The sequence below is a fragment of the Octopus sinensis genome, linkage group LG16 (genome assembly GCF_006345805.1).
Source record: "Octopus sinensis linkage group LG16, ASM634580v1, whole genome shotgun sequence".
In the NCBI taxonomy this organism is placed as follows: domain Eukaryota; kingdom Metazoa; phylum Mollusca; class Cephalopoda; order Octopoda; family Octopodidae; genus Octopus; species Octopus sinensis.
The window spans coordinates 15,570,328-15,592,962 of record NC_043012.1 but is presented as its reverse complement, the minus strand read 5'-3'; the positions used below and the strand labels follow the sequence as shown (position 1 = coordinate 15,592,962).

Sequence of the window (22,635 nt, the reverse complement as noted above, 5' to 3'; positions counted from 1 at the left end):
CTCTCTCTCTCGGAGAGGCACAAGCACCTACACACACACACATATACACATGCAGCACTAACTTCTGCCTACCAAAATCAATCACAAAGCTTTAGTCGGTACCACTTGACTGGCCCTTGTGCCGGTGGCACATAAAAGCACCCACTACACTCTTGGAGTGGTTGGATTTAGGAAGGGCATCCAGTTGTAGAAACTTTGCCAGATCAGATTGGAGCCTGGTGCAGCCTTCCGGCTCACCAGCCCTCAGTCAAACCGTCCGACTCTGGCCCTTGTGCCGGTGGCACATAAAAGCACCCACTACACCTTGGAGTGGTTGGATTTAGGAAGGGCATCCAGTTGTAGAAATTTGCCAGATCAGATTGGAGCCTGGTGCAGCCTTCCGGCTCACCAGCCCTCAGTCAAACCGTCCGACTCTGGCCCTTGTGCCGGTGTGGCAATAAAAAGCACCCACTACACCCTTGGAGTGGTTGAATTTAGGAAGGGCATCCAGTTGTAGAAACTTTGCCAGATCAGATTGGAGCCTGGTGCAGCCTTCCGGCTCACCAGCCCTCAGTCAAACCGTTCCCGACTCTGGCCCTTGTGCCGGTGGCACATAAAAGCACCCAACACCCTTGGAGTGGTTGGATTTAGGAGGGCATCCAGTTGTAGAAACTTTGCCAGATCAGATTGGAGCCTGGTGCAGCCTTCCGGCTCACCAGCCCTCAGTCAAACCGTCCGACTCTGGCCCTTGTGCCGGTGGCACATAAAAGCACCCACTACACCCTTGGAGTTGTTGGATTTAGGAAGGGCATCCAGTTGTAGAAACTTTGCCAGATCAGATTGGAGCCTGGTGCAGCCTTCCGGCTCACCAGCCCTCAGTCAAACCGTCCGACTCTGGCCCTTGTGCCGGTGGCACATAAAAGCACCCACTACACCCTTGGAGTGGTTGGATTTAGGAAGGGCATCCAGTTGTAGAAACTTTGCCAGATCAGATTGGAGCCTGGTGCAGCCTTCCGGCTCACCAGCCCTCAGTCAAACCGTCCGACTCTGGCCCTTGTGCCGGTGGCACATAAAAGCACCCACTACACCCTTGGAGTGGTTGGATTTAGGAAGGGCATCCAGTTGTAGAAACTTTGCCAGATCAGATTGGAGCCTGGTGCAGCCTTCCGGCTCACCAGCCCTCAGTCAAACCGTCCGACTCATGCCAGCATGGAAAGCGGACGTTAAACGACGATGATGATGATGATGGTCCCAAGTTCAGTCGCACTGTGGGACACCTTAGGCAAGCGTCTTCTACCGTCCAAAGTCATGTGAAGGGATTTAGTAGATGGAAGCTGAAAGAAGGCCGTCGAATGTGTGTGTTTGCCCCACCCCCACCTCCATCGCTTAACAACCGATGTCGGTGTATTTAAGTCCCGTAACTAAGGGGTTCGGCAAAAGTGACTGATAGAATAAAAACCAGGCTTTAAAAAAAAAAAAACAAATACGCACGAGTCGATTCATTTGAATAAAACTTTCAAAACCAGTGTCCCAGCATGACCGCAGTGTAATGACTGAATGTATATATATATATATATATATATATATATATATATATATATAGCGTTTGTGTGTGTATGTATACACCACACACACACACAAACGCACAACTTGGGGCATACCTCCACGTGGGTGCCCCGCCCCCTTACTTCGTTACCTCATAACTTCCAGAAAAATGGATATTAATAAACGTTTCTACAAATACACTTCGGATGGAGTAGATCCTGATTATATCGGAATTTGTAATGAAAAGACTTTTCCGAGGGTGGGGAGAGGAGTTTCAGAAAATTCACACGAGCCGACTTTGTTTACTCATAACTTGCAGAAAAATGAGTAATTTTCTGTAAATACCTTTCAGAGCGTGCAGATTAAAATTATATAGGAATTTAATACGGAATAACATTGGTGGGCTCGTACCCATGCATACTGACACACATCACATCTATACACAAAATAAAACGTGATATTTCGAAAGAAATTCTGGTGTGTATCAGTATATATGTCTAATAGAGCACCAACTTTCTTTTCGATACTAAATTCTTTCATAATCGTTATCGACACATTCTGAAAGGTATTCATGGAAAATTTCATGAAAAAATAGCCATTTTTCTGAAATTTACGAGGAAACAAAACCGACTCGTGTGAAATTTCCGAAACTCTTCTCAACCACAAGAAAAAAAATTTTTCACAACAAACTCTCATATAATCGAAGCTGAAGCATACATGTGAAGGCATATCCAACTTGCTTTCTTTTTCCGATTTTTTAAAAAAAGAACGGTACAGTATCTAATGATACTTTAGAGGACCTCAGGGTCAAGGGAGACGAAGGGAGGAAGTTACCCTTAGATTGGAGACTTGACCCAGATGTAGTTAAAGCACCCATAGCGAACGCAGTCAAAGCACCGTAAACCAGGTGGTTATTTCGTAAACCATGCAGTAGATTAAATGTATCCCAGAACATGAACTGTACCTCCGATGGGCTACCTTACAGTTTCCAATTATTCAAGTTCACTAATAATTTTAATTCACAATAAAACAAGTATTTTGTGGGAACTGAGACAACATCAAAATACTACCAGAAAATCGGAATGAGGTGAGGGTAAAACTTGACGAAAACAATTTAGAAATGGAACGAAAAGTGACAAAAAAATGTAGTTGTTTGTAAACAAAAAATGCATGTTTTAGTTCCGCAGATGTACTTCAAAGCAAAGACCGCCAATAAATTAATCCTGGTATCATTTTTTTGTCTATGAATCACATTATATGCATTCATCCAGATGATAAAATTAGAGTTAGTTGCTGGTACATCCCATCATGTTAAAGATTGTTTACACTTTGTTTCCGGGACACCAGTTAATGGGTTGATGAAATTCTAAGTACCCACTTACAATATACAAATGTTCAAATAGATTTTGGTAAATAGTGAAAACAATTTACGGACATTTTTACTTGGTTGGCAAGTAACTCGAAATGATAGTTACATTATTATCAGTTTGATATGCTGTCGTTGCGTCTTGATTTTTGGGCCCAAACGTCTCTCTCTCTCTCTCTCTCTCTCTCTCTCTCATAATATATATATATATATATATATCTGTGTGTGTGTGTGTAAATAAATAGATAGATAGATAGATAGATAGATAGATAGATAGATAGATAGATAGATAGATAGATAGATAGATAGATATAAAATCACACACACAAATGCACGCGTTTGGGGCTGCCAAATAGTATATCCTTAGTAATACTGTCACCTTAATTTGCAGATAATCTCTCCCATGCTGTCATTTGACACATTTGGATTATTAATTTACTCTCAAAATATGAAGTGAATCTGACTAAAATAATGAGAATGTCACATCGAATGCTTTGCGGTGAGGTACAAGGTACCAAACCGGCCTCTGCTGCCTGATATTTGCATTTATTGCCAGTACATTGATAATTAAATTACGAAAAGCTTGGTTACTAACACCCAAGGGTATCGACAGTTCAGAAAGTTAGAATAATTAAAAGCAAACAGCGATAAATTTACTTGTTTCACTTTCAAGAGTCTCTGAAACGAAAAAGTGCTGATAACACCATAGTATTACATGCAGTTATATTTGGTAGAATACCATTGCATACTAAGTCTACTAAATTGAAATGAAAATGAAGAACTTACTTCAAAAGTCCAGAACAGCAGTATTCAATAAAAGTGCTCAATTCCAAAAGCAACGTTATTCCGGAGATGTTATCCTCATCTCTAAAACGATTCTTATTTTAATAACATCGCAGATGGATCCAATTAAGCGAAAGTAAAGTGGGTGGTTAGGGTATTTGTTACGCCGAGAACGGATTGTGTATGTATTCCTTACGTCGGCCAGCAAAGTATTTACGATGACATTAAGCGAAGTGTCCACGATTGCTAGAAACAAGCATCAGAGAAGGACGAAGTGCGACGTCGACGAAAGCAGGAAGCAACGACAGTAAACATCCACCCACGTGCATTCAGCCCACTTCCAAAGCCAGCTTTTTGGACAGCAGCAGGATTTTCGTATCAACTGCTGAGTCTACAAGTTTTTCTTAATTTGTTTCGTGGCAGAATTGTTCGACCAATGAACTAAATACTTTACGAAATTTGTTTTGGATGCTTACTATTCGAGTTCAAATTTCATCAAGGTTAACTCTAACTTATTTTATTAGGACAGTCGGGTAAAATAAATAACAGACAAACTATAAATCAAGTGTCTCAAATACCAATGACAATATCGGCAAAATTCCAAAAAATAAAAAAAAGTTTAGGAGTTATGTGGCTGCCTGAACCAGAATTCCGTCACAATATCAAGCCTTGTGCCTATAAAATAAATCCTTATTCTGTTGGAGAATTTTAATTTAAACTGTATTCAATTATTTATTAATTTCTTTCAAATTTTATCGATTTTTTCACACGAATAATAATATTCGTTTTCTGCACTGAAGATGAGAAATTAATTTTTTCGGATCTCAATTGGAATGATATCCGTGTGTGTGTGTGTGTGTGTGTATTGACAGATAGATAGATAGATAGATAGATAGATAGATAGATAGATAGATAGATAGATAGATAGATAGATAGATAGGTAGGTAGGTAGGTAGGTAGGTAGGTAGGTAGGTAGGTAGGTAGGTGGGTGGGTGGGTGGGTGAGTGGATGGATGGATGGATAGATGGATGGATGGATGGATGGGTGGGTGGGTGGGTGGGTGGGTGGATGGATAGGTAGGTAGGTAGGTGGGCGGGTGGGTGGATGGATGGAGGTAGGTAGGTAGGTAGGTAGGTAGGTCGGTGGATGGATGGATAGATAGATAGATAGGTAGGTACGTAGGTAGGTAGGTACGTAGGTAGGTGGATGGATGGATGGATGGATAGATAGATAGATAGGTAGGTAGGTAGGTAGGTACGTAGGTGGGTGGGTGGGTGGATGGATGGATGGGTAGGTGGGTGGGTGGATGGATGGCTGGATAGATAGATAGATAGATAGATAGATAGATAGATAGATAGATAGATAGATAGATAGGTAGATAGGTAGGTAGGTAGGTAGGTAGAGAGAGAGAGAGAGAGAGAGAGATGCTTTTATAGAACTATGCCCGTACACTCTGAGGTAGAAGAGCACAGACTATATACATACATACACACATGTTCAGGTTTATACCTGTAATTATTGGGGTTCTGGGATATGTAATACACTGCCTAAATACCAATCTTGAGAAATTAGGCTTCTCAAAACCAGAAAGAGAAAGTTAATTCAAAGACTACACATCCAATCCCAGTGGTGGCTCATGTATAAACTCTGCGAAACTGCAGCACCCCCTATTTCCATTCCATATTATCGAAAACATTCAATATAATGAGTCCCTTTTTTTCTTTAATTCTTTCTTTATATTTGTACATTATATAATCCTTAAGCTTAATGTCAGTAGTCATCCCCTAGTTTATGAAAAAATACAAAAATCTTTCTATAGAACTGTGCGCTTCACAGTTCCAGCAACATGGTGTTTGGCTGTTGTGTGCACCATGCTCACATGTCTGAAGGAGGAAGAGCCCTGCGTGAACAACAGTGCTGACCCCTGGTGTTCCAGTGGTGGAAGCTAGTGTTTCTTTTTGACTCTGCATGTATTGTGCTTAAAAGCATGTTTATATTCTTGAATGTGATAAAGTGTAGAATTAGATTATTACCCTGCTTCCAGCTCAGTGTTGTTGCCAGGATTTGAAAAATAGGGCACATTTCCCCACCTATTTTGTGTTTTAGGGGGATTTTTGAAAAACAAGGGGAAATGCATGGTGGTGTTCAGTGAACAAATTAAACACACTACCCGACAGTGTCTAAAATGCGAAATGATCAAGTTTATGTATAAATTTTCTTTTTATATATTTGTTTCCTTTTCGACAATATTAAAACAATGGCTTAAAGTTTTCTTAAGCAGCACCTCCACTAATTTTATCTACGAGCCGCCACTGTCCAATCCATCACTGGAACTGTAAAAATCTATAAAACTTTACAGAAGTTTATCATTCAAATATATATGAGCATGTCTAGATATACAACTATATGCATGAGAATATATACATTCTAATATCAACTGGAAAATAGTGATAGTGATTCTAGCATCAACAAAAATAATGATATCAACAGGCTCTACCTAAGAAGAGAGAAAGGAGGCAGGGACTTGAGATCAGTGCAAGCAGCCTTTGAATGTCACATAGTCTCTCTCAGGCAGCATGTGCCAAACAACAGCAGCAAAAATAAATACATTAACTTAGTGGTGAAAAGTGAGGAAAACAACATCCTATGTGTTGGAAGTGAACTCCTCAGGAAGTACTCTCTTCCTGATGACCTCTCATACAACCCCAAATCAGCAGGACTAGCATACCTCAAAGAAGACCTGGAGGTGAAATGCTCAGCATACCAATAAAAGATGTTATATGGGTATGTTTCTTGAAGACTTGAAGAAGATAGCAACACTGACGTGAAGCAAAGCCTCTCTTAGACTCATGACCACTCTTTTAATCTTTTACTCTTTTACTTGTTTCAGTCATTTGATTGTGGCCATGCTGGAGCACCACCTTTTAGTTGAGCAAATCGACCCCAGGACTTATTCTTTGAAAGCCTAGTACTTATTCTATTGGTCTCTTTGGTGTTCTAAGAGGCAACCATAAATGTAGATTATGTCATATATCTATGGAAGACATTACACGTGACTAGCAGCTGCTTAAAAATGTCATCAGGGTACAACCTCCCTATGTGACATGACATTGTCACATAAACAATGTACAATGCCATTCAGAGAAAAGACTGTCCTGGAATAAATATAGAGACCCCCCCCCCACAGTTATTGAATACATCTCACAAGGAATACTGGTGGAACATTCCCATCAAAATATCTGTCAAGCGAAAGCATAACAGGATGGATAATGTTGTTTGGGACAGACAAGAGAAAGTATGTATTATCACAGCGGTCAACTGTCCTTCTGGTGTAAATATCTCTTTGAAAATCAATGAGAAAGAAGATAACAAAGGACAACTGCTTTGAAACCCCCAGCTTCTATATCCGAATTACAAATTTACATTTATGCCAATAATAATTGGAGCATTTGGTTTTGTAAGTAAATGCCTAACTTATTTCTTTATTGCCCTCAGGGGACTAAACATAGAGGGAACAAACAAAGACAGACAAAGGGATTAAATCGATTACATCAACCCCAGTCTGTAACTGGTACTTATTTAATCAACCCTGAAAGGATGAAAGGCAATGTCAACCTTGGCAGAATTTGAACTCAGAATGTAACAGCAGACGAAATACCTATTTCTTTACTATCCACAAGGGGCAAAACACAGAGGGGATAAACAAGGACATTCGAATGGATTAAGTCAATTACATCAACCCCAGTGCATAACTGGTGCTTAATTTATCGACCCTGAAAGGATGACAGGCAAAGTCGACCCTCAGTGGAATTTGAACTCAGAACGCAGCAGCGAAATACTGCTAAGCATTTTGCCTGGCGTGCTAATGATTCTGCCAGCTCGCCCAGCATGCTAACGATTCTGTGAAATGCCTAACTGTCAGTCTGGATAAGCTTGGATTTTCAGAAAAAGAAATCAGTCACTGATTCATACATTACAAATACAATCTGTCAGCAGAACAGTAAAACTATGCAAGACTTTTCTCAAGTTTAAAATGTGACACTGTTTTTGTTATCTACATTCCAAAGGTGGAGATTTGTATCATTGTAAGAAACCAGCTTCCTTCTTCAGAGGAAGAATTTCAATGATTAAAAGCAACACACACACACACACACACACACACACACACACATATAAATACATACATACACACACACACACACATATATATATATATATATATATATATATATATATATTTTATATTTATGTATATATATTGTGCATTATATATTATATATACATATATCTGTCTGTCATCTATCTGTCTATCTATCTATATATATCATCATCATCATCATCATCATTTAGCGTCCGTTTTCCATGCTAGCATGGGTTGGACGGTTCTACTGGGGTCTGTGAAGCCAGAAGGCTTCATCAGGCCCAGTCAAATCTGGCAGTGTTTCTACGGCTGGATGCCCTTCCTAACGCCAACCACTCCGTGAGTGTAGTGGGTGCTTTTTACGTGCCACCCGCACTGGTGCCAGACAGAGCTGGCAAACGGCCACGAACGGATGGTGCTTTTTATGTGCCACCGGCACGAGGGCCAGGCGAGGCTGGCAACGGACACGAAACGGAGCGGTGCTGGCAACGGTCGCGAAACGGAAAGTTCTCTTACATGCCACCGGCACTGGTAACACATCTGCAATTTCCATTGATCGATTTCCATTGATCGATTTCGATTCTGATCCTCACTTGCCTCAATGGGTCTTCACAAGCAGAGTTTCGACATGCCACCGGCACTGGTAGCACATCCGCAATTTCCATTGATCGATTTCGATTCTGATCCTCACTTGCCTCAACACGTCTTCACAAGTAGAGTTTTGTGTCCCAAGAAGGGAAGGTATGCATACGTAGGCTGGCTCCATCCCATGTAGAAGGCCACGGGTTGTGGACTCACTTGTCCTGCCGGGTCTTCTCGCGCACAGCACACTTCCAGAGGTCTCGGTCTCTAGTCATTTCCTCAGTGAGACCTAAAGTTCGAAGGTCGTGCTTCACCACCTCGTCCCAGGTTTTCCTGGGTCTGCCTCTTCCACAGGTTCCCTCAACCGCTAGGGAAATAAATCGAGTAACCAACTCTATGAGTCCTAGCACTCAATGCAGTACTTATGATAAGAGATAAAGTAGGGACAAACATTTTGGACAGGAGCTCTTATCAATAGTCTGTTTTCGTTTCACACCTCACCAATATGTTTTGTGCTTTCATACGACCAACAGATGATATTCAACTTCTAAATGATCAATGATTCCCAAAACAGAGTCAGAAGACATGTAAAACCAACAATATCTAACAACAAATGGTAAACAAGTTCATTACACACAATACTAGCCCTCACTCACCAACAACAAGCCAATAAGGGAGCTTCTACATGGTCATTTCATTTGCTAAAATTAGTAATCAAATCTCTCAGAAACTACACCTTACTGTTTTAATAAAAAATACATTGGATAATAAAGTCTGTAACACCATAGAGCCAAGAAGAGAAAAAAATAAGATGGTCATGGCAGGAATGTCTGCTGTATTAAGAGGACCATCTTGAGAGATAAACAGCAATGAAAGAGAGAAGATAAAAAGGAATTATATATATATATATATATATATATATATATATATATAATAACAATATAATAAATAAATAAAAATATGCATATATACATACATATATGTACATACTTACATCTACATGTATATATACATGCATATATATATATATATATATATATATATATATATATATATATATATATATATATGTGTGTGTGTGTGTGTGTACAGGACACCCCAAATAAACGTAGAACACAACAAGAAACGAAAACATAAAATCAAACAAGGAAACGGACTTTTTTTAACAACAAAAAAACAAGGAAACGGACTTTTTTTAACAACGAAAAAACAGAGTACAGGACAAACAATACAAGGAAAATTCCCCTTCATCAGCTGCCTCTGGTTCGACTCAATGCATGTTTCGAAGGTAAGGGCAGAACACGGCCAGACCGAAGAAATCCTATCTGCAAAAGGAATTAAGTAAAATTCTTTTGCAGAGGGGTAAAACAAGTGACAAGAACAGGACGTAAAAGCAATACAAATGATGAAAAAAACAGTACAAATAAAGAATAACAGGACAGGGAACCAACAATAAGGGCTTTTTTTAGGTTTAGACGGTGGAAAAATTAGTTAGAACGCATGTGAAAAATCGGCTTGCGAAAGACAGGGAAGTCGATGTATGCTTGTTGAAGCACGAAGCTGAAAGAAGTTTTTAGTAGCCCTCTGATCAACTGCCTGAGAGAGGAGGAGGGGAGAGAGAGAGGAGAAAAGAAACCAGAAAGGGTGAGAAATAAGGAGAGAGACAAGTAGAGAGGAAGACAGACAGGCAGGGAGGAAAAGTCAAGTAAAGAGTAAGAGTGCGCGTCATGATTATTCAAATAAAAACTTACTTGGAGAAGAGAAATAGAGAAATCACGCGTGCATTCGGTCATATAATAACAATATAATAAATAAATAAAATATATGCATATATACATACATATATGTACATACTTACATCTACATGTATATAGACATGCATATATATATATATATCATCATCATCATCATCGTTTAACGTCCGTTCTCCATGCTAGCATGGGTTGGAATATATATATATATATATATATGAGTACAAGACACCACAAATAAACGTAGAACACAACGAGAAACGAAAACATAAAATCAAACAAGGAACGGACTTTTTTTAACAACGAAAAAACAGAGTACAGGACAAACAATACAAGGAAAATTCCCCTTCATCAGCTGCCTCTGGTTCGACTCAATGCATGTTTCGAAGGTAAGGGCAGAACACGGCCAGACCGAAGAAATCCTATCTGCAAAAGGAATTAAGTAAAATTCTTTTGCAGAGGGGTAAAACAAGTGACAAGAACAGGACGTAAAAGCAATACAAATGATGAAAAAAACAGTACAAATAAAGAATAACAGGACAGGGAACCAACAATAAGGGCTTTTTTTAGGTTTAGACGGTGGAAAAATTAGTTAGAACGCATGTGAAAAATCGGCTTGCGAAAGACAGGGAAGTCGATGTATGCTTGTTGAAGCACGAAGCTGAAAGAAAGTTTTTAGTAGCCCTCTGATCAACTGCCTGAGAGAGGAGGAGGGGAGAGAGAGAGGAGAAAAGAAACCAGAAAGGGTGAGAAATAAGGAGAGAGACAAGTAGAGAGGAAGACAGACAGGCAGGGAGGAAAAGTCAAGTAAAGAGTAAGAGTGCGCGTCATGATTATTCAAATAAAAACTTACTTGGAGAAGAGAAATAGAGAAATCACGCGTGCATTCGGTCATATAATAACAATATAATAAATAAATAAAATATATGCATATATACATACATATATGTACATACTTACATCTACATGTATATAGACATGCATATATATATATATATCATCATCATCATCATCGTTTAACGTCCGTTCTCCATGCTAGCATGGGTTGGAATATATATATATATATATATATGAGTACAAGACACCACAAATAAACGTAGAACACAACGAGAAACGAAAACATAAAATCAAACAAGGAAACGGACTTTTTTTAACAACGAATTGTTTAACACGCATTGAGTCGAACCAGAGGCAGCTGATGAAAGGTAATTTTCCTGGTATTGTTTGTCCTGTACTCTGTTTTTTCGTTGTTAAAAAAAGTCCGTTTCCTTGTTTGATTTTATGTTTTCGTTTCTCGTTGTGTTCTACGCTTATTTGGGGTGTCCTGTACTCATATATATATATAATATATATATATATGTGTGTGTGTGTGTGTGTACAGGACACCCCAAATAAACGTAGAACACAACAAGAAACGAAAACATAAAATCAAACAAGGAAACGGACTTTTTTTAACAACAAAAAAACAAGGAAACGGACTTTTTTTAACAACGAAAAAACAGAGTACAGGACAAACAATACAAGGAAAATTCCCCTTCATCAGCTGCCTCTGGTTCGACTCAATGCATGTTTCGAAGGTAAGGGCAGAACACGGCCAGACCGAAGAAATCCTATCTGCAAAAGGAATTAAGTAAAATTCTTTTGCAGAGGGGTAAAACAAGTGACAAGAACAGGACGTAAAAGCAATACAAATGATGAAAAAAACAGTACAAATAAAGAATAACAGGACAGGGAACCAACAATAAGGGCTTTTTTTAGGTTTAGACGGTGGAAAAATTAGTTAGAACGCATGTGAAAAATCGGCTTGCGAAAGACAGGGAAGTCGATGTATGCTTGTTGAAGCACGAAGCTGAAAGAAAGTTTTTAGTAGCCCTCTGATCAACTGCCTGAGAGAGGAGGAGGGGAGAGAGAGAGGAGAAAAGAAACCAGAAAGGGTGAGAAATAAGGAGAGAGACAAGTAGAGAGGAAGACAGACAGGCAGGGAGGAAAAGTCAAGTAAAGAGTAAGAGTGCGCGTCATGATTATTCAAATAAAAACTTACTTGGAGAAGAGAATAGAGAAATCACGCGTGCATTCGGTCATATAATAACAATATAATAAATAAATAAAATATATGCATATATACATACATATATGTACATACTTACATCTACATGTATATAGACATGCATATATATATATATATCATCATCATCATCATCGTTTAACGTCCGTTCTCCATGCTAGCATGGGTTGGAATATTATATATATATATATATGAGTACAAGACACCACAAATAAACGTAGAACACAACGAGAAACGAAAACATAAAATCAAACAAGGAAACGGACTTTTTTTAACAACGAATTGTTTAACACGCATTGAGTCGAACCAGAGGCAGCTGATGAAAGGTAATTTTCCTGGTATTGTTTGTCCTGTACTCTGTTTTTTCGTTGTTAAAAAAAGTCCGTTTCCTTGTTTGATTTTATGTTTTCGTTTCTCGTTGTGTTCTACGCTTATTTGGGGTGTCCTGTACTCATATATATATATATATATATATATATATATATACATGTATATATACATGTAGATGTAAGTATGTATATATGCATATATTTTATTTATTTATTATATTGTTATTATATGACCGGACGCACGCGTTATTTCTCTATTTCTCTTCTCCAAGTAAGTTCAATAAGTAATGCCCCTGACCCACTTCCCATAGCAGTAGAGCAACGAAACTTGGCACAGTTATTAGTCTTTTTTTACATAGGAACCACCCAGAGTTACGCATTTCTCCCATCGTTTGATGCAGCTCTGGAGACCGTTTTTGTAGAAGACCCCAGCTTGGTCCTCCAACCACGACGTGACTTCAGAAATCAAGGCTGCATCATATGGGAAATGCTTTCCTTTCAAAAACAACTTCATGGCTGGGAAGAGGTGAAAATCAGAGGGTGCAAGGTCAGGAGAGTAGGGGGTGGGGGAGGAGTTCATAGCCGCACGCCTGTGCTTCTGATCTGGCAACACGCGAGTTGTGAACCGGAGCGTTGTCCTGCAGGAGGAGGATGCTTAGCTGATCTTGCCCCGCCTCTTGATTTTGATAGCTTCTCTTAATTTCCTCAAAAGTGAAGCATAATAGGCTCCTGTAATTGTGGTACTCTTTGCCAGGAAATCTGTCATCACTACTCCGTCCTGGTCCCAGAAGACTGTGAGCATGACCTTGCCAGCGGAGGGCTGCACCCTTGCCTTCTCTGGAGGAGGTGAGTCACGGTGCTTCCACTGCATTGACTGGGCTTTGGTCTCTGGATTATAGTGATGGGCCCAGGTTTCATCCTGTCTAATCAGTCTTTTGAAAAATTTTGACTCATCTTCTTGGCACATCTCCAAATTCATCCTCGAGCACTCGACGCGTTCTTGCTTCTGGAAAGGTGTGAGCAACCTGGGAATCCATCTGGCAGACACCTTTTGCATATGCAAATGGTCATAAATGATAGTTTCCACAGACCCGGTACTAATCTTGATCTCATGGGCTATTTGGCGAATAGTTATGCGTCGATCTTCCAAAATGGCAGCCTCAACTTGACGGACAGATGCCTCATCAGTGGCAGAAGGGGGGCGACCAGATCTGGGAGCTGTTTCCACAGAGTTCCGACCATGTTTAAATTCATGATGCCAGCGTTTTACAAGGTCATATGATGGGGCATCATCAGCATAAGTTACTTTCATTTCATCAAAATTCTCCCGTGGTGTGCGTCCTTTCAAATACAAAAACCGGATCACTGCTCGACACTCAACTGGCTCCATTTCACACTTGACTCAGTTCAAACACCTGTAGATCAGAAACCACAATTAGTTCAGAGGTGTAATTTGCCCCTTAATCTATAGAGATATAAATAATTGCACATGCAAAATTTCAGCTAGATCAATCAACTGCAAGTGGGTCAGAAGCATTACTTATTGAACGTCCCTCGTATATATATATATATATATATATAATATATATATATATATATATATAATATATATATATATATATACGTATGTATGTATGTATGTATGTATGTATGTATGTATGTATGTATGTATGTATGTATGTATGTATGTATGTATGTATTAGGCTTCTCACAATCAGAAAAGAGAAAACTGATTCAAAGACTACAGATCCAAGCCATCACTGGAACTGTAAAAATTTCTAAAACTTTCCAGAAGTTTATCATTTAAGTATATATATATATATATGTGCATGCCTAGACATGCAGCTATATGCATGAGAATACATGCATAAAACTAAACATACAAATTTGTACATGCACTAACTCCAAATACTGCACATGTATACACATACATGCAAAAATACACTGTTGATCTTATTGATATTCTAATGAAGGAGCCTTGGATCTCTTCTTCTATTGGCAAGAAATCTTGAAATAAAACTGAATAACGACATACACACACATATTTCTAGAATGACATGAATAGATATAAGAAATGGAAGGAATCACAATGATCATGGACAGATCAGTAGCTTCCATATGTCTGGCTAGTAAGGTAGTCTAAGGGAACGCAGTAGATCAATTAATTTGCAAACTGTTTGATTAACAATATTCCATTCATTTGTCACAAAACTGGAAGATAAAGCAAGGATCTGACAACCCCAATCCTAGAAGTATTGTAAGTTACTTACAGCATGCAATAAAATGCTATAAAGTGAAAATAACAAATGTAGTTTGTTACACGCTACTTGTGTTTCCGAGGAGACCCCTTCGGTCATGAATGACCATGGGATTGCACCTAGAAAGTTACCCTCTGAGGCACAAGTCAGGGCAAGATTGTTTGTGGAAGGCTAGCAGTTGCCCATGCATACCAGCCTCCCTTCTCCACACCACTGATGTTATCCAAGGGAAAGGCAAAGGCCGATACAGCTTGGCACCAGTGATGTCGCAACTCATTTCTACAGCTGAGTGAACTGGAGCGAGGAGTGGGAATTGGGAGAAGAGATATCTGGTGGTGGTGGTGGTGACAAATTTCTAGACAGAACGAAACGTAAGATAATCGGTTAAGTGGGTGGGTGGATGAGCAGCTGGGCTGGCTGCATTTGTCCTAGGAGAGAGAGAAGTGCAGGTAATATATAGAGAACAGCCCAGTGAGGAGGAGAGGTTGAGAGAATAGACACAGGTAGTGGGAGAAGGGATATCCGGTGTAGATGGTGGAAAGATAGAAATATCCGGTATTGGTGGTGGTGGGGTGGGGGAAAGGGTGGGTGCACCGTGAACAAGCAAAGCTTTGTTTAGGGACAGGACGAAAATAATGGTAATAAGAATGAGATTAAATAGACCGAGAAACGAGTAATTATCTTAACGAAATTACATGAGAGATAAAATTATATATTTTGAGGGGACATTTTCAATGGTTAGCTCATGAAAACAAGCTGTTAATACATTTAAAGGGTTAATAGCGAATGAAGTACAAAGGATAAAAAAAAACGAGAAATCTTAGTATGTAATATATATATATATATATATATATATATATATATATATATATATAATATATATATATATATATTTAAGTAGTTGAATGAATGTCGAGAATAAAGGAATTTTGTTAAATCGTCGTTCAACTCCATTCTTTCATTTATATATATATAACGGAAAGCTTTATGAAAATAGACAAAAGACGAAGGCAGGTGGAAAACAAACAAACAATTGTATTAGTATGGCGCTCAGGAAATATAAATAAAACAAGTCTTTAACGTTTCGAGCCTACGCTCTTCAACAGAAAGATACATATATATATATATATAAGTATATATATGCATGCAAATGCACCTGTCCTTAGGATGGTGTAATTATTATAATGGTGCACTCTTGTGGACAGTTTAAGTTGAATTAGTCTGCAGTTAGAAGCCGTTTCAAGTTGATAAGCATAAATGTATAATTACCATTTTTGTTAGTAGCTTATGATATGGTATTAAGAAACTTAGGTAATGAATAAATTTTTTTGAATACAAATTTAGCAGTTAGTAATAAATGAAAGTCCATGAAATGGGACCACAATCGCAGTAGGTATTAGAGATCATATATCTTACTTGAAGCATTTTGTATCATGTACTTATTTTTCTTGTAATACCTGACACAACAGCATTGAAGCTTTTTTTTTCAATGAAAGTCATGTATGATAAAGAGAAGCAAACATTTACAGCAAACTCACAAATAGAATAGCGGCATCTACAAAACTAAATGCCAGAGTATGCTTATGAGAGAACAGTGTGCGCAAAGTAAGAAGGGTCAATGAAAGTAATGTACTATTAACAACAATCAGGGAAATAAAGCAACATATGAATTAAATGCTTGCAGGAAGTTTGAGTGCTAACGACTACAGTTTGGCGTAGATGTGAAGAATGCAGTAGAGGAATAACTACTGAAGGGTTGCTTTGCAGATGATATTCTTTGTTTTTCCTTCTTGAGCATAGATGAATAAGTTGTCTGGATAGACAACTCTGGAACAACTGACGTAGATCTGTCCATGTGAAAAGCACGATGTTTGAAGGTCCAATCCGACAACTTTCAGCGACTGACCTTGTGCTTTGCTAATTGTCATGGTGAAGCTGAGTTTCAGAGGGAACTGAAATCTCTACACAGGGTAGGGGAAGTCTGTTTGGGTTAGCGGAATTTTGGGGAATGAAAACTATTATTTTTGCCATGTCCCATGATAATTTGGGCTTCAATGACATGGTCCATCATTTGTTTGACCACAAAGCAAGTTCCATTTCATGGTGTGAGTGCATTTAGATTGCATAGGAGGATGACATGCAACCAGCTTTTAAGTGAAGTTCATGGGGAGAGAGTCCTGGAGGATCTTGGGAGTTGAGAAATTCTGTAACCTGATCTGTAACAACATTCTTGAGAAGGTAGCTGATCAAGTAAGCCGTATATAAGAGTGTTGACAGCAGTATTTGTAGGTGCAAAAACAGCCCTGTCGCGAAGTCAATCTGGCTTTATGTATTCCGTTGTAAGATTTGGATAAACAGCAGAACATAAGTCATCAGGGCTGGATACAGTGTTGCCAATGGTGGTAGTGTCAATGTATCCATTATCATTGGACGTAATTTGCCCATTGCCAATTTTAAGGAGTATTTCCAAAAACTGGGTTGTAGGCTCACCAGTCTGTAGGAGTGATTTCATATTGATAGTGAGTTGTTTCAATTGGATATGCGACCAAAGGAGGGACTTTTCAAGGGATGTTCATCAGCGGGTGTTCCTTTGGGTATAATAGACAGAGTTTGCCGAAGATCTCATGCAATAAGTAGAGTCACGCCTCTAAGGATGTTGTTGTTTGATCTAAGATCTCTCGTTGTAAAATGAAGTGCTGTTAGGGAACATTTATGGAACATAGTTGCTTCATCCCAAACAATGAGCTTGCACTTTTTCAAAATTGTTGCTTCGTCTGAGGAATGCATTATGTGGCACGTCGGGTTTTCTTGATGTGCCACATTGAATGGCAATTTGAAGGTAGAGTGTGCTGTTCATCTGCCGTCGAGAAGAGTCAAGACTATTGCTGGGGCAGCAACAGCAATAGCAAGGTCACCATTATGTCACAATTTCGCAAGAATAAGATTCAAGAGGAATGTTTTTTCAGTTCTGCCAGGTGCGTCTAAGATGATTCTGCCAGGTGCGTCTAAGATGATTCTGCCAGTGTGTGTGTAGATGTCTCCGAGGACGAAATTGGACGATCTTTTGACATGGCTCGCAAAAATGTCAAACCAAACACATCTAATCCAAAAGTTGTTAAGGTACAGCGTTCGGTAAAAATCCGTAAAATGTTTTTTTTAATTTATTTTTGTGGGTGGAAATGTACATTTCATTTGATGTCAGGATAAAGTGAAAGAGAGAGAAAATTGACAGGGATAAGGGTATGTGTTAATGGGGGGGGGCGGGTGCAAGACAGAAAGTGTGTATTGTGTGTGTGAGAAAGAGAAAATGAGAAAGATAGAGAGAAAGTGAGAGAGAAAGAGAGAGATGTGTGTGTGTGTGTGTGTGTGTGCACGTGTGAGGGAGAGAGAGAAACTACATTTTTTAAATTTATTTTTCCTTGCATCCTTTTCGAGTGAGTGATTGACTGGAGAGAGAGAGAGGGGGGGGGAGATTGATAGCATAATTTAAAAAAATTTATTTAGTTTTTTTTTACATCTTTTTTTAGTGAGTGAGAGTGTGAGTGATTGACTGAGAGAGAGAGAGAGGTGTGCATTGTTGGAAGAGAGAGAGAGGGGGGAGATTGATAGCATAATTTAAAAAAAATTTATTTAGTTTTTTTTTACATCTTTTTTTAGTGAGTGAGAGTGTGAGTGATTGACTGAGAGAGAGAGAGAGGTGTGCATTGTTGGAAAGAGAGAGAGGGGGGGGATTGATAGCATAATTTAAAAAAATTTATTTAGTTTTTTTTTACATCTTTTTTTTAGTGAGTGAGAGTGTGAGTGATTGACTGAGAGAGAGAGAGAGGTGTGCATTGTTGGAAAGAGAGGGGGGGGGAATTTGATAGCATAATTTTTAAAAATTTATTTAGTTTTTTTTTACATCTTTTTTTTAGTGAGTGAGAGTGTGAGTGATTGACTGAGAGAGAGAGAGAGAGAAAGGGGGAGGGAGGTGTTGTCATGTATGTTTAAAATGGGTAGGATCAGTCACACACGCACACAAAAACACATACATACACCCATTAACTGCCACGTACATACATAAATACACATGCATACATGTTTCTCAGGCGAAAGAGCATTTTCAAATTTAAAAACGGTGTCTCGCACACACTCTCCCCCCCTCTCACACACACATACAGAGCAAGAACCTTCTCTCTCTCTCTCTCTCTCTCTCTCTCTCTCTCTCACAGTGATACACACTTTCTCCCTCCCTTTCCGACAACACCCCTCTCTCTCTCTCTCTCTCTCTCTCTCTCTCACAGTGATACACACTTTCTCCCTCCCTTTCCGACAACACCCCCTCTCTCTCCTCTCTCTCTCTCTCTCTCCTCTCACAGTGATACACACTTTCTCCCTCCCTTTCCGACAACACCCCCCTCTCTCTCTCTCTCTCTCTCTCTCACAGTGATACACACTTTCTCCCTCCCTTTCCGACAACACCCCTCTCTCTCTCTCTCTCTCTCTCTCTCTCACAGTGATACACACTTTCTCCCTCCCTTTCCGACAACACCCCTCTCTCTCTCTCTTCTCTCTCTCTCTCTTCACAGTGATACACACTTTCTCCCTCCCTTTCCGACAACACCCCTCTCTCTCTCTCTCTCTCTCTCTCTCACAGTGATACACACTTTCTCCCTCCCTTTCCGACAACACCCCTCTCTCTCTCTCTCTCTCTCTCTTTCAGTCAAACACACACTCACTTTCTCCCTCCCTTTCCGACACACCCTCTCTCTCTCTCTCTCTCTCTCTCTCTCAGTCAGTTACTCACACACTCATTCAAAAATGATGTGAGGAGAAACAACAAAAAAATGTACGCTATTCTCTCCCTCACACACACACACACAGAGAACATCTCGGCAACGCTTCCTTTTGTACCCCACCAAAGACAACCCTTTTTATTTATTTTTTTTTTCTGTACACAATCCCTCCCTTTTCAGCTAGGATCTTTTCATTTTCGAAGCCAGGACCCCAGATCTTTCTAGTTTACAATTAAGTTTACTTTTGACACATTCTACCAATATACGAAGTTTCAAATTGTTTGGTTCAGTAGTTAAAAATTTGAAAAAATTGGCTTCGAAAATGAAAAGATCCTTGAAGAATACAAATCTGCAAGAAAATTGGCAAAAATCGGCATTTTGAAATAACTGGGGGGGGGGGTGCAAAAATTTCAAAATTCCGTATCTGAAAAGGTGGGGGGTTTTGAGAAAAAAAAAAAATACAAAACAATAGTTTGGGAGAAAACGGGGGGGAGGGGTGACGGGAAGAAGTACTTCCTTCTTCTCTCTCGCAAACACACACTTTCTGTCTCGCTTCCCTCATCAACGCATACACACGTCCCTGTCATTTTTCTCTCTTTCACGACATATGCTGACATCAAAGGAAATGTACATTTCCAGCCGCAGAAATAAATAAATAAATAATTTTTACGGAATTTATCGAACGCCGCATGGTAACAGGTGCGTTCGTTGTACCGTAGTCTGAGTTTGTAAATGTTTCTCTGAGAACGACGATGCACACACACACACACACACACACATGTAAGGGAGATAATCAATTTCTAACCATTACTTCACAAAGAGTTACCTCCCTTGTCCACAATAGTTGCTATCGTAAGTTTTCTGACCTTTTAAACCTAGATGTTCCATTACTCCATAAATGGCAAATCTAAAGACTGTAGAACCTTCTGCGGAACAAAAGTGATATATTTATCAAGCATGAATGAAACCGGATGAAAAATGTTGATTTTACGTGGAATCAAGCCTATGGTTGGTCACATATGTGCAAGTCATGTAAGAATCTATAGGTCAGAAAAAATAAACACATATATTTGGCAATTTAGTCGGTATATTACACTTTAAAAGTATATTTTGGCTTTCATTATCCTTGGGTTGATAAAATAAGGTAGCAGTTAAGTACTGGGGTCAATGGTATTCACTAATTTTCCTCCCTTCAAAACTGCTGGCCTTTTTCCTAATTTAGAAACCGTTTTATTAATAGTATCAAGTATAACTTTTCTGTGATTAACAGAATAGGAAATGTTCATTATACAGTAAAACTCTTGCCATAGAGAAATCATATTTTTATTTGTTTGTTTTATTTTATTTATAAATAATGACTAACATTACTGCATCCTTTTCAAGGTGGTGTCCCAACGTGACCCTAGTCAAATGATTGAAACAAGTAAAACATCAAAGATATCGGTAGACTTTCAGTCTAAGAAAACTGCAATCATATCAATTAAGACACATATTTTTGCTTGCAAACAATCACTGCTAACCAATGCAGAGGCAAAACCTAAAAAGAAAAAAAAACGGAGAAAGAAAACTCCACTTCAGTTACGTTATTGTTTAGTCTCAAGTCAGCCTTGAACAAAGGGGGTTACTTAGTGTAAGCCATAATAGTAAATAAATCCAGGACTGGATTAACCCCAAAGCACTATGTTCTTTTTGTCTGTAGACCATAAGGAAATCAAGTTCTGTAATAGGTCAGTGTGACAGTAGAACATAATACATTCCTATCATAGGATCATTATAGAAGTTGTTGGTTCATCATTACTCAGAAAAACTTCCCCCAAGTGCAGGCATGGCCAAGTGGTTAAGACGTTCACTTTGCAACCATGTGGCTTTGGGTTCAGTTCCACTGTGCAACATTGAGCTAGTCTTTACTGTTTTGTTGGCTGTGTTAACCTGAAGAGATAATGTAGCATTTGAAGGGTTTTCCATATAACAACTGTCTGAAGAACCATTGACATCTTTAATGGATGAGATGAATCATCTTGGCTCTTTGTTTCTTAATTCCTGACTGAAGTGTGTCTTTACTCTTTAATATTTATTCCCACTTAAACATGGATGTTCTGTTGGAACTAACTATACTGCAATAGTTACCACGAGGAAAAAAACGTTCCCATATTGGTTTTTGGTGCAAAATGCACTCATTTATATCACAAGCAGAGAGATAAATCTCTGCCACCTCCAGTGCTGAGACCACCAGACCGTGTGATTTTTGACCTTCCTTGGTCTTGTCAATGACAGATACCCAATCATTAGAGACAGTAGCAATTCATTTTTCCCCTTGAGCAATACAGAGAATAACAGTGTCAGAACTGGCATATGTATAATGACTATTTATGTGTGGGTGTGTCTTTGTGTCTATTTTTCACACAAACACCCACACATCACTTCTTGACAACTGTTGTTGGTTTGTTTACATTCTTGTAATCTAATGGTTCAGCAAGAGACCAATAGAATAAGTACCAGACTTTTACATTTGACAGATATTTGTCCACACAACTTTTCGGCTGATATACCCTCCAGCATTCATCAGGTGTCTTGGGGGAATTTCGAACCTGTATTCTCATTCCTAAAGTACTTTTCAATGTTATTATATTATCATTATTATTATTCAAGTCACTGCTTGGAATCGAACTTGGAATCTTGGGGTTAGTAGCACACACTCTTAACCACTACACCATATGCTCACGGGCATATAGCATAGTGGTTAAGAGCACAGGCTACTGACCCCAGGATTCCAAGTTCGATTCCAAGCAGTGACCTGAATAATGATAATAACATTGAAAAATACTTTAGGAATGAGAACCCAGGTTCGAAATTTCCCCAAAACACCTGATGAAGGCTGGAGGGTATATCAGCCGAAACGTTGTGTTAACAATAAACAAGATGAGGACGAATATCCGTCAAATGTAAATAATGTAAATAATGGGATCAATTTGTTCAACTAAAAACTCTTCAAGATGCTGCCTCAGCATAGTCATAGTCCAATAACTGAAACACATAAAAGATAAAAGAAATCTATTAAGTG

General features: G+C 39.0%; 1 protein-coding gene across 1 annotated transcript in view; it reads right to left on the bottom strand.

Annotated features, from left to right (window-relative positions):
- The window catches only part of LOC115220406 (tudor domain-containing protein 15), a 54,976-nt gene extending 50,940 nt beyond the window's left edge, over positions 1 to 4,036 (bottom strand). The window contains exon 1 of the mRNA XM_029790527.2: positions 3,677 to 4,036. The gene's annotated coding sequence lies outside the window, so the exon portion shown is untranslated. The remainder of the gene's footprint in view (positions 1 to 3,676) is intronic.
- Positions 4,037 to 22,635: the final 18,599 nt, after the last annotated feature.